Source organism: Mauremys reevesii, linkage group 19 (genome assembly GCF_016161935.1).
Source record: "Mauremys reevesii isolate NIE-2019 linkage group 19, ASM1616193v1, whole genome shotgun sequence".
In the NCBI taxonomy this organism is placed as follows: Eukaryota; Metazoa; Chordata; order Testudines; family Geoemydidae; genus Mauremys; species Mauremys reevesii.
Window position 1 is genome coordinate 12566770 of NC_052641.1, and position 13310 is coordinate 12580079.

At 43.4% G+C, this 13310-nt stretch overlaps 1 protein-coding gene across 24 annotated transcripts in view; it reads left to right on the forward strand.

Moving 5' to 3' along the window:
* LOC120386909 (collagen alpha-1(XXVII) chain B-like) overlaps positions 1 to 13310 on the forward strand; it is a 278660-nt gene that overhangs the window by 628 nt on the left and 264722 nt on the right. For 11 of the 24 annotated variants that reach the window (XM_039506931.1, XM_039506932.1, XM_039506923.1 and 8 more), the window contains exons 1-2: positions 9339 to 9453; positions 9755 to 9834. The gene's annotated coding sequence lies outside the window, so the exon portion shown is untranslated. Of the gene's footprint in view, positions 1 to 432; positions 748 to 1268; positions 1484 to 7539; positions 7588 to 9338; positions 9454 to 9754; positions 9835 to 10067; positions 10164 to 13310 lie in introns of those variants that run through there. The other 13 variants (XM_039506934.1, XM_039506924.1, XM_039506938.1 and 10 more) reach the window with 9 other exon arrangements.

Consider the following 13310-nt stretch of genomic DNA (forward strand, 5'->3'; position numbering starts at 1 on the left):
CTTTCATCCCCTGTGACACTGGTGTTGCATGTTCCCAGTTTCTTGGGGATGCGGGTCCACCGTGTAAAATGCACTATAACTTGGCAGAATTTGTAGCCTGGGCTCTAAAGAGACCTGCCTAAGGATTGGGGAGAGGGGGTAGCAGCAGAAAAGCAGGTAGCATTTTTCCTGTAGGTTGGAGGGTAAGTAGGGTGACCGTATTTCCCAAAAGGGAAAATGAGACACCATCTGGAGCTAGCCTGAAGCCCCCCTGCACAGGGCTGGCATTGGCTGCTGGCCTGAACCTCCCCCTACCCCCAATGCAGGCCTGGCCCAAGCTGATTGCCCCTCCCCCCCCAGCCCACATGGGGTCAGCCAGCACTGCTCACCCCCTGGCTCGCATGGGGCTGGCCTGAGCCACTTGCCTGTGCTCCTCAATCCACATGGCTGACTCCCATCCCCAGCCCGAGCTGCTCACCCCACATGCCCATGCAGGGCTGTCTTGAGCTGCCCACCCACTTGGGGCGGCCCATGCTGCTGACTCCCCCAGGGCCACTTGAGGCCAGCCTGTGCCACTCATCCCCTCAGCCTGTGCTGCTGACCCTTCCCCACCCCCCAGACCCACTTGGGGCCAGCCTGCACTGCTGAAATCCCGCCCAAGCTTGCTGTCCAGCCCTGTTACCATCTGGGTGATCCTGGCTTAGAGCCTGCTACTGAAGATAAGCTCCTTGCCATCCTGTCTACACTCAAAAGCCAAGGTGGATGAAGGTACTGTGTAAATTTAAAGTGCAATAACTGTTCCTGATTAATTCCACATGTGGTTACTTTTATTCTGGAATAAGTGTGTCCACACATGGCGTTAAACAGCAACATTCCTTGTGCAGATAAACCTTAGTGTTAAGTAGCTATGGCCCTTAACTCTCCAAGGGCTTGGATTGGGCTGGTTCACAGTCGTTCAGTGTTCTGGCTCCTCTCTCACAAGGCTATCTTGTTCTCCAGCATTTCAGCTTTTTTAATGAAAGTCTTCAGTTAGTATGGGAAGAGGGGAAACGCTACACTCGGTTCATGGTGTTGTCAATGCAAAGATGTCTGTGCAGGAGAACCTGCAGCAATAACCGAGAAGGATAAACTGCCTCGCTCATACAAGTGAGGTGTTTACTCACACCCAGCAATGGTGACTTTAAATGTCAACACTGTTAACTATGTCATTCCTCAAGTAAGAAAGAAGAGGAACAATCATTGTCATCTCAGATAGTTACTGCCACTCCCCCTCTTCCTCCACTGTCAAGGAAGAGCCACAGCCAAGGAGCCCAGCAGAGCCCACAGGCATAGCCACGCCCCCCGCCAAGGGGAACTTCGAGAGCACTATCAGAGTGTGAACATCTGCATGACCTACAGTGAGCAGTATCTGATTTTGGTGACTCACATGGGCAAAGCATTGAAGAGTATTAACTCCCTCCTCCAGTTCAGCCGCTGACCTGTCTTGATACCGCACATAGAACAGGTATGATCTTACACAGGCATCACTAGCACAGTCTTTTTTTTAAAATAGTAACTTCCATTACAACACCTTGCTACAGTATGTTACATGCATAACTCAAGTGATGGGATCACCTAGCCCCTGTGATACAAAGCAGCCAGCACAGGGTATTTTAATAACACTTGGGGAAGGGAAAGCACCTTTATTAATAAGGGAGAATCCCACATATCTGAACCACACATTAGCTAATCTTCTCTTTTTAATGAGCTGCCACGGTTCTCCTTTGACCATCTAAACTTGTCTGGCATTGTCCAGTCGCACATCTCAGTCACACATCTGTTGTAAAACTATTTATTTCAAGCATGCTTTCACCGCCTTGCACGGTAGATGGTAGCAGAGTATTCTTATTTTCTATATGTCTGAAGTTTTAAAATGTTTTCCCCCATCACTTCACACCCTAGATGGCAGCAGATTGCTGTAGCATTACCAGCTTTTCTTTATACGATGAGTTCTGATTATGCTCAACTTATGGCTTGACTCTTTTTTTTTTTTTTTCTCAGAAGTACTGAGCTCTCGCAAATTCCAGTGAAATCAATGGGAGCTTCAGGTTTCCCAGCATCTTTGCTGTTCTGTTGAAACTCCAGTCCTAAAAGTGATCTTTATGGACTTTTGTTTTAAGGCTAGAAGAGATAATCAGATAGTCTAGTCTGAGCTCCAGGTAACACAAGCCAGAGAATTCTTGATTAACTAAAATATACCTTCCAGACAGGAATCGATCTCGAATGGAATACTCCAGTGATGATCCTCATTAATTTTTTTAATGGCTTATTTCTAACTTCGAATTTGTTTGGCTTTACCTTCCAGACTATGGTTCTCATGCCTTTCTTTGCTAGATTAGAGACCCCTTTAGTGCCTGGTATCCTAAAGAATGATCCTTTAGAGAAGATCTTGGAGAAATGCATGGAAACCTGTATATTATAAATAACTTCCAGGAGACTACTGGTCCAACTTTTCAATCAAAACTGGATGGGTTTTTTTTTTCAAAAAGATCTGCACAAGAATTATTTTGGGGATGTTCTATGGCCTGTTTTATACAGGTGTTCAGACTAGATCTTGCAATCTATAAAAATAGGGAAAGAATGGGTTAAAGAATATTTAGATAAGCTAGGTATATTTTTAAATAGGGAAAGAAAAGGTTGGACAAACACCCGTCAGGGATGGTCTAGATCAGTGGCTCTCAACCTTTCCAGATGACTGTACCCCTTTCAGGAGTCTGGTTTGTCTTGCGTACCCCCAAGTTTTACCTCACTTAAAAACTACTTACTTACAAAATCAGACATAAAAATACAAAAGTGTCACAGCGCACTATTACTGAAAAATTGCTCACTCTCTCATTTTTACCATATAATTATAAAATAAATCAATTGGAATATAAATATTGTACTTACCTTTCGGTGTATGGTGTATAGAGAACAATATAAACAAGTCCCTTGTTATGAAATTTTAGTTTGTACTGACTTAGCTAATGCTTTTTGTATAGCCTGTTGTAAAACTGGGTAAATATCTAGATGAGTTGATGCATACCCCAGGGGTTACATACCCTAGGTTGAGAACCACTGGTCTGGATTTACTTGGTCCTGCCTCAGTGCAGCGGGCTGGACTTGATGACTTCTCAAGGTCCCTTCCAGCCCTGCATTTCTACGATTCTATAGTGGTGGCATGTATGCAGAGGGCTGGAGTACAGGGATTAAATGTGGGATTCACAACCCAGCTCCATGATGATAGCGGTAGGATTCCTGTGCATTTTGCTCTCCTAGGCTGGCAACTTCTGAAGTGGTGGTTTTCAACTTTTTGTCACTTGCGGATTCTCTAAAAATGTCGAATGGAAGTACGGATCCCTTTGGAAATCTTAGACATTGTCTGCAGACCCCAGGTTGAAAACCACTATTTTAGGAAGAATGTAAAAAAGAGCCATATATGCAAGTAAAAAGTCCAGTCCCCAAATCCAGTCACTACAAAGAGAATAGATGAGGTACTGGAAACAGAAATAAGGGAAGGGAGGAAAGTAAGGATGAAGACTCGGGCCTTGTCTACACTAAAGGGAAAAGTCGATCTAAGCTACGCAATTTGAGATGCATGAATAGCATAACTCAAATCGATGTAGGTTAGATCTATTTACCGCGGGGTCCACACTATGCTGGCAGTAGTGTGGCTTGACTAAGTGTGGAAAGTTTGAGTTAGGAGAAGGATACTGCTTCTTGGAGACTCAAACTTAGAGCTTATTTAAAAAAAAAAAAAAGTTAATTTTGTTTTACCAAACTGAAAACATTCACAGAAAATTGTGGTTCAATTTTCCATTCTTGATAACCTGAAAAATGTTTACTTCCTTGGTTTTTAGTTCTATTCTGGGTTACAAATTCTCAGTTTTTGAAAACTGCTTTTTATTTTAATCAAAAGCGTAACTGAAATCCTGTTGGGATTGTTTGTTTTTTGTTTTTAAATGAAAACCATTTCATAGGGAATTAATAAATATCTTACTTTCTAAGGGATATTTTGAAAAAAATATTTCTTTCAATCAGCTTTACTCAAAATGCTGCAGAATGTATAATGGATCTGGAATGAGAGATGGTTCACAAGGGGGCAGTGTGGGGCAGTGATACTAACTTTGTGCATGCGCAGCTGATAGTAGGAGTGTTGGAGAAAGATGATGTATGGAAATCATGTGCAGAATTCCCTTTGACAAGCATGGCTCATCAGGGTAGTGTGTGGTGGTGGTGTGTGAATCAGATGTGCTGTGGGGAGATGTTTTATGAATGTCTGTCACAGTTGCACATTGTGGCAGTGCTAACTGTGTGTGGTTTTATCAATAGAAATTGCTTGCTGACACTCAACAAACTTATGTCAGATGTTGCTGTATTGTCTTCAGAGAGAGGACAACAGAGCATCATAAATCTGGACTATTAATGGCAGACTTGCATTGTGTGCCATACAACCAGCAAAATGATTGCTATTATTTGCTGTGACAGATACTAAACAAAGGAAGAGAAATCAAAGACATCAGACTCATTCCCCTCAAAAAGTTACTTATGGACATGACCATATCTCAGAGAGCAATATAAACAGCACCTGTCCCACAGCAGATGCAACTATTGCTATGAAATTGATCCATTCTGCGAGCATGCCCTATGTGGTGTTCCTCTAAGAATAGTGACCCCCCACACACCTCCCAGCAGCATCACTAATGGCCACATCCTTATGTTCGGAGAGGGAAGCTAACACATTTAATGCCTTGGCCTGCTCAGAGTCCCCCTTGCTTGATTCATGCTTTTAACGTGGCTTCTGGGGTAGGAGAGATGTCTCCTTTGGCCATGTCCATCAGGAAATGCAGATTTGTCAAAACTGAAATGTTCTAAAAGTGTCACTTTTGATTAAATTCCGATGGACACCTGCCTGGCTTCCTGCCAGCTTGCCCACCTAGTTCCTAACAGACTACCCTGGAGCCAGGGATCCCAAGGCTTTCAGGGTCCCCAAATCCATGGCAGCCTGGCACGCGGCTGGGGGGGTGAGGGTAGGGGTGGGGGTGCTTCCAGAGACCTAGCTCCCTGCATGCTGTGCTGCCAGGGCTTTGCTCAAACTGAGATTCTTGGAAATATTTTGGAATTCTTATCCTATGGGAAACTTTGAAATTTAAAATTTTGTGCTTTTTAGGAATTAAATTCTTTTTTAAATGTTGAATTTTTTTTCTATGGAAACAATAATTCCAGTTTCCAGCCAGGTTTAATTGTGGAACAGCTGTTATATTCCTAAATGGCCATGCAATCCCATTATGGTCTCTCAGTAATGAGACCATAGTTAAGGTTGCATCAGAATTCTGTTTTCCAGGGTCTGGACGTTAGCCTCTCACCCTTTTTCCTTAACCCTTTTTTTTGTAAACATGTCATGGGGGATTTGAACTAAAGTTCAGCCACGAATTTGTGTGTGGAATGATCTCCGGTGTTATTTTGTGTATGTTTGTTGTTGGTTTTTCTTAGAAAAATGAAGAAAATCGAGAAGCCTTTGTTCCCAGGGGTGCCGTTTCAGATTTGGGGGGGCAACTTTATCCATGATTCCAGGGGCTGCTTATGCAACTGAAAACTCTAGTTGTTTTGCAGACAATAACTTAGAAATTAGCTGACTTTATATAAATTAAATATATAAAATCTCAAATACTCAGCTCTAATACTAACATTTTCTGAAATCTTGTATCATGTCACTTAAGGGACATTGGTTAGGCTTAAAATTTGAAAGCATATTCTTACTTTTGAATACAGCAATTGAAACAATTGTAGAAAAATCTAGATTCCTTTCTGTCATTTAGGCTACTTACTTTTTGCAGGTCACCAAGCTTGGAATGGACCATTTGAGTTTTGAAAACATCCTACTAGAGCAAGGTCCCATGAATTTATACTGCACCCGCCTGGGGATCTAGGGGTGTTACCACACTACAAATAATAGACTAGATACTGACTTACTCTTTCAAGTCACTTTCACAGTATTGCCACGCCCAAATGTTCAAAAATCATGAGATTGGCTTAAAAATCATGATTATGTAAAAGTAATAGATTTGGTGTTGATTTGCCTTCTGCTTTTTGAGCTTTTAGGGTGAACTGGAGTCACATTTTCAAGCTTTCTCCACAGCCACAAGGGCTAGAAACTTACTTTTTCTTTAAGAATGAAGGCTGAAATCATCATATATCCACTTGACTCCAGGAGCTGGGGCTTTAAGGAAAACAATAAATATCGTCAAAAAGAACGAGGAGTACTTGTGGCACCTTAGAGACTAACAAGTTTGAGCATAAACTTTCGTGGGCTAAAACCCACTTCATTGGATGCATGCAGTGGAAAATACAGTAGGAAGATATATATACACAGAGAACATGAAAAAATGGGTGTTGCCATACCAATTATAATAGCCCACCTTAATTGATTAGTGTCCTTATCTGCAGGAGGGAAAAAAACGTTTGTAGTGATAATGAGGATGGCCCACATCCAACAGTTGACAAGAAGGTATGAGTAACAGTAGGGGGAAATTAGCATGGGGAAATAGTTCTTACTTTGCATAATGACCCATCCACTCCCAGTCTTTATTCAAGCCTAACTTAATGATGTCCAGTTTGCAAATTAATTCCAATTCCGCAGTTTCTCATTGGAGTCTGGTTTTGAAGGTTTTTTGTTGGGATTGCGACTTTTAGGTCTGTAATTGAGTGACCAGGGAGGTTGAAGTGTTCTCTGACTGGTTTTTGAATGTTATAATTCTTGTCTGATTTGTGTCCATTTATTCTTTTGTGTAGAGACTGTCTGGTTTGGCCAACGTACATGGCAGAGAGGCATTGCTGGCACACGATGGCATATATCACATTGGTAGATATGCAGGTGAACGAGCCTCTAATGGTGTGGCCAGGGCCGGCTCCAGGCACCAGCACTCCAAGCAGGTGCTTGGGGCAGCAATCTGCAAGGGGCAGCAGTGCAGTCGGTGTGTTTTTGCCTCCAAGCAGCATGCCGAATTGCCGCTGCAGACGGCGGGGGCAATCCGTGTGCCATTAGGGTGGCACGCACATTTCTGCAGCGGCAGCTTCTATGTTCGGCTGTCCACGGCAGCGTAGCTTCTGTCTTCTGGCTGAAGACAGAAGCTGCTGCCGAATTGCTGCTGCCGTGAAAACGTGCGTTCCGGCCTAACGGCACATGGACTGCCCTCGCCGCAAAAACAGTAGAGCTGGCCCTGGGTGTGGCTGTTGTGATTAGGTCCTATAATGGTGTCTCTTGAATAGATATGTGGACAGAGTTGGCAACGGGCTTTGTTGCAAGGATAAGTTCCTGGGTTGGTGTTTTTGTTGTGTGATGTGTGGTTGCTGGTGAGTATTTGCTTCAGGTTGGGGGTCTGTCTGTAAGTGAGGACTGGCCTGTCTCCCAGGATCTGTGAGAGTGAGGGATCGTCTGTCAGGATAGGTTGTAGATCCTTTGTGATGCGCTGGTGAGGTTTTAGTTGGGGGCTGAAGGTGATGCAGTTACTTTCTTTGTTGGGCTGTCCTGGAGTAGGTGACTTTTGGATATTCTTCTGGCTCTGTCAATCCGTTTCTTCACTTCAGCAGGTGGGTATGGTAGTTTTAAGAACTCTTGATAGAGATCTTGTAGGTGTTAGTCTCTGTCTGAGGGATTGAAGCAAATAGATCCATTGACTTCATGGAGTCTATGGATGTAATTTCTGTCCTTTGTTCTGGAATTGGTCTGAATACAACGAACACTAAGAAGTTGAGGCATAAACTCATCTGATACTCATACAACACTTTCTCATTCCTTGCTTTTCTCAAACTCCAGACAAAAAATGACAAAACAAAATGGTTTTCAGTTAAAATATAAAATTTAACAGCAGCCATTGCTTTACAGCCCAGTGTGGGGCAGAACCTGCCACTCCTTGGGGGGTTAAGTGATCTCCTCTCATCTAACTCTCGCTCTCTCTGTCCTCATCCTTCCTGACCTCTGTGCTGCTTTTCATGCTTTCAACTATAACATTCTTCCCAATTGCCTCGGACCATTTGCTGGAGTCTCAGGGAACTAGATAGGCCTTCTTGGTTTTGCTCCCATCTAGCAAAGTCCTTTTCTTGCAGCGTGCAGCAGAGAGGCTGGTTCAGTGGATAGGGAGCTAGCCCTCAGGAACCTGGGTTCTACTCCTCTCCCACCCTCAGGGACTTACTGTATGGCCTCAGGCCAGTGCCTTAGGGACAGAGTTTCAAAGGCTTTTAGGCACCCAAAGATGTAGCTAGGCATCTAGTGGGGTTTACAAAGAACCTAACCTTCTAGGTGCTTTTGAAAATCCCACTAGGTGTCTAAATACCTTTGAATATTTGGTCTTTAGTCTGTGCGTGCCTCAGTGCCCCATCTATACAATGGGGATAACAGCCCTGCTCTACCTCACCAAGGGGCTGTGAGGAGAAATAAGTTAGACATTGTGAGGTGCTCAAATACTATGGTGATGGGGTCATATAAGTACCACAGGTAGAGTGGGAACTTCTCTTTAACACTGGTATCCCTTTACCTGGTTTTGACCCCTTTTTTTTTTTCAAACTACACTCCTCACATCTTCCCTCTTTACTGAATGACTTCAGTAAAACCTTGACTAAGGGTATGTCTACACTACCCACCGGATCGGCGGGCAGTGATCAATTTTATTGCGTCTAGCGTAGACGCGATAAAATCGATCCCCCGATTGCTCTGCCATCGACTCCGGAACTCCACCGCGTGCGAGAGGCGGAAACGGAATCGACGGGGGAGCAGCAGTGGTCGACTCGCTGTGGTCCTCACGGCCAGGTAAATTGACCTAAGATATGCAACTTCAGCTACGCGAATAGTGTAGCTGAAGTTGCGTATCTTAGGTCGACTTCCTCCGCCGCCCCCCCGCAGTGTAGACCTAGACTCAGAGGGCTTGGCTGTATTTCTTCAGAGTGCCCTGTGGTTCTGTCTTCACTTCCAGATCCTTAATTTAATTACCAGCCCTTTCTTATCTTAATCACCCCGCCTCCGTTTGGAAACCAAATACTGACTCCCTGCCCCAGGGGCACAGGCTGAGATGGGCACCTCTCCTCTGATGAACTCGCTTTCCACACCCAGGCTGCCCTGCCCTTAAGAGCTCTGCCTGCGGCTGGGACATGCACTGTGAGCAGAGCTCCTGTATGGAAGCTGCCCCCCAAAATGGTGCCCCTGTTTGTTCTCCCCAACACAGTGCACCCTTGCTGCCCCCAAGCTGTACAATTATGACCACAGAGATCATTAACCACTCAGCCTTCCCTGCCTCCCTCCAGTTCATTTGCATAGCTGGGGGGAGTCACAATAGCCCTGGTTGTCACGGCAACAGCTCCCTTTGGTAACTGGTTACCTCATGCTACCATAACCTGTTAACAAGGAAGAGGGAAAAGTACATTGGCTTTGTGTGAGTGCGTCTCCTTTGAGTTTGTGCTGTGGTAAGTTGCACTGTTTCCTTTTCAGAGGGTAATTGTTGGTTACCTTGCTGAAATGACATGAAAATAAGATACGTACGCAGAGGAGCTGAATGTTGCTTCATTTATTGCTTCTCATCAATTGGGTGGGCTACAACTTTCCGATTTTACTTATTTTTTTTTTTTGAAAGCAGGAAACTATAGATATGGGTCCCTACTCCATTTTTTTTACGCAATTAAAAAAAACTCATTTAAAAGTTGTAGTAAAACTGAAGTTGCATGAAAAAGTTGGGTTTAATACGCTTTAATTTCATTACTGTTGTAGGTCAGTGTGGCTCTGAGGGCGCTGAAATATCACACAAAGATAACAATGGCAGTAAAATGCACACTGAAGACAACAAATGTGTAAGTGCTTTGCTATTTAAATAGCACAGAAAATATTTTCTTTTGATTTAACAAATGTAGGAAATTCACAACAAAACTTCATTTAACGTTCGATAACGGCTCTCATCAATAAACTAAAACCATAAAAAATTTGCAAATACAAAGTTCAGGATTTAAAGGTTTCAAAGTCAAGCACTCTCAAGTTAGGCCCCATTCTGCACATGCATTATGATAGCGCCTTTAATTACACGCAGAAGTGACCACCCGTGAAAAGTCTGGTGCAAGCCACTTGCCCAGTATCACATCACAACTCAGTGACAGAGGCTGACGGCCGCCGGCAGGATCGTGAGGTAAGAAGAGCATGGAATGGATTTTATTTTGATTTTGTGACTATACGTATTGGTGACTTCTTTCTCTGAATATCACTGCAATTTGTCGCCGGTCACTTTGACACTTACTTCATCGCTAGGGAAACCAAAAAGTCACTGAATCTAGCAACATAATTGCTGAGTTGGCAACATAGGCCGAGGCAGGATGTTGAGCAAGACACACCACTGGCTGCTCTGGTATAGCAATTCTGAGCCAGTTTCTGGTAGTTGGGCCAAAAATACTGCAGGAGAAGCTCTTTCTGGTGGTATTTCTTCTTCTGGTTTCAGCTGGAAGCAGGTAGTGCATGGAATTTAAAAGAGGAAGGATAAGAGGGAGGGAGAGGATGGTTTAAACATTTTTAACCTCCAAAGAAAGTTCGGGTTGAACTTCAGGCAAAAGGTTGGGTTGGTTATTTTAGCTGATCCAGTTCTCTCAATCAGTGCTAAAGACTGCAGTAAAGAAGAGACGTGCCTAAGCACAGGAATCATTGGCTAGTGGTTAAAGCATGAGGCTAGAAATTGGAGATTCTGGATTTTAATCCCACCTCCTAGCTGTTCTACCAACTTGCTGTGTTACCTTTGTCTCTCTATGCTCCCATCTGTAAAATGGGGATGATTATACTTAATCTGATGGGTGGTGTGATGAGGATTAATTTGTTAAAGATTACAAAGAACTTTGAGATCCCTATAGAAATGCCTTGTGGAGTTCAAGAGAAGGGATGAATGAATCCTTATGGCAGAAAGTTTGCTTTTAAAATTAACCAAAAAAAAAAAAGCCTTGGAAAGAAGCCAACATTTCCAAACTTGTATATTTAATATTAAGCACTTAAATCTGTGTTTACTTAAGCATCTAAATATGTGTCCTTGTCTCCAGAGGTACTGAGCAACTTCAGGAGACTTAGTCAGAGGCACCTATGTTCATATTTAGGTTTGAAAATGTTGGGTAAATTTCTTGAATTCTAATTTCTATTCTCAGAATAGTAAAGTAGTGTAGATCTCTGTTGTCCAGTAGAGGGAGTTTCTTACACGTTCCATCTACTACTAGTTCTGCCCTGGACAGAGATGCTTGATTTATTTGTAAGGTTTTTTTTACATTTAAAAAATGTATCAAGAGGGATTCTTTGTAAATTTAAAAAAAAAGTGGGATTCATTGGTGTCTGACTATTGTTATGAAATAGATAGACTTGCTGCCAATCCGCTGAGTGAGGGAAAACATGAAACATCTGCTTGGGTCCATAAGTTTTCCCCAGGTGAACCTTATGAAAGAACTTCTCAGTCTATCAAAGAAAACCAAAAAAAAGTGTTGGGAGTAGAAACTTGGCCAAAGCATGGGGTCCCAGCTAAGAAGTTGGAGGGGAACAGAAAAGCCTAAGTGGAGAGTTTGTTTGTTTGTTTGTTTTGTTTTAAAAACTACAGGCCAGGTTTGTATTTCATTAGTAGTGCAAGATTTATTCACCAGCCGTTGTAACCCTTCTACAGAGAAGTAAGAGAGAGGGTGCTCATCACAAGTGTGTTCAAACATGCACATGCAGGATACAACTTCACGGTACTGTCTAACATCTGGGATTAGGTTACATCTGATGGATCAACTCTGACTATTATTCACAGCATAGAGTTTCACCAAGAGCAGCGACATCAATCGATACCCCAGCCTGTACATCACCCCCTTCCTAAGCATGCTCATTGTCTGTGGAATTCAGTATTAGGTGAAGTCATGTGCAGACTATGATGAGTCCCTATGGAGAGGATGGGGATTCTTCTCCTTACCCCTGCCCAAGTCTCTGCCTATTTTCTTACAAAGCCATTCAGTCAATCAGGGCAGGTCACACTACAGCCTAAGTCGATATAATTTATGTATGAAAAAGCACCCCCACATCCCCATGAGCGATGCAAGTTTCACACCAGCGCTATGTTGGTGGGAGGCTCTCTCCTGCTGACATAGCTTCTGCTTCTCGCTGAGATGGAATAATTATGCCAGTGGGAGAGCACTCTCCCGTCAGCATAGTGCATCTTCACCAGATGCACTACAGTGGAGCAGCTGTGCTGATGTAGACTTGCCCTCAGTTTTGCCTCCTGTGTTCTCGCATGGATGTTGAGAGGGGCTGCTGCTTCTGCAGTAGCATTAAGCGCCTCCCACAGTGGCCGAACATCTTCTGATACCAGTGAACTGCTAGCCTTCATTTCAGGGCTTGACTGAGCCCTTTAGTGATAACTGACCTTGGCTGCAGTTGCTTTAGGCCATGGTGCCTTTTCCTTGACAGACTGGCATCTGACCTTGGTGTAATATGGTGACTTTTCACTGCAGTCTTCCTTTTCTCATTTAAAGTAGGGCAAGATTTTCTAGCATCAGGACTTGGTGATGGTTGCTAAGAAATGTCTTTCTTCTTTGAGGCCAGGATTTGCTTTTGCATCATCTCCTCCTTTCTCAAATGTAAGGTTCGGAGGTACTATTTCTCCTTTATCAAAGGGATGAGCAACACAAGCATGTATCTCATCAGTGATTTCAAGGTTGTTCTTTTGTAGGTTCAGTCAGAGGTATAGGATACAGATAGTTTATCGATGCTTAAGCTCTTGAGTAGTGAGTCTGCTAACCTTTACTAAGGTCTCTGAAATACTAAACCCTTTAAAATGATATTTTGCTACATACACAATGGTGAGGGTGATATCAGAATTTCAAGCCAGCTAGCTCACGCTTGCAGTCTCTGTCTATGTATATATTGCTCAAGTCTTCTACCATCTATTGCCAATTCAGTTCTGGCATCTCCAAAGTGAGGAAGAGGCTCTTCTCTCTAGGTTTCTGCAAGCTGCAGAAGGGAAATCACTGGATCTCCTCTTCTGACTGTGTTCTCAGGTCAAGACACCAGACTTGCTGTTTGTTGATAATGTTCTTAGCACTTTGTTAAGCTTAAATGTCCCCAGGTGAATGCTTTTCATGCTCTGCATCCTGTGACCTATGGTAATTACCTCCCATGTATTATTTATTTATAGTTAAGAGGCGTGGCTAGTGGAGTTTTGCGAGGGAGTTCTCCAGGTGAAGGAGTGATTACGTGACCCTTGGGGTAAATTTGTTGTTTGTAGTGTGTGTTTGTGGTGTGCTTGCTGCTTAACTGAAATATTCCATGTGGTCTG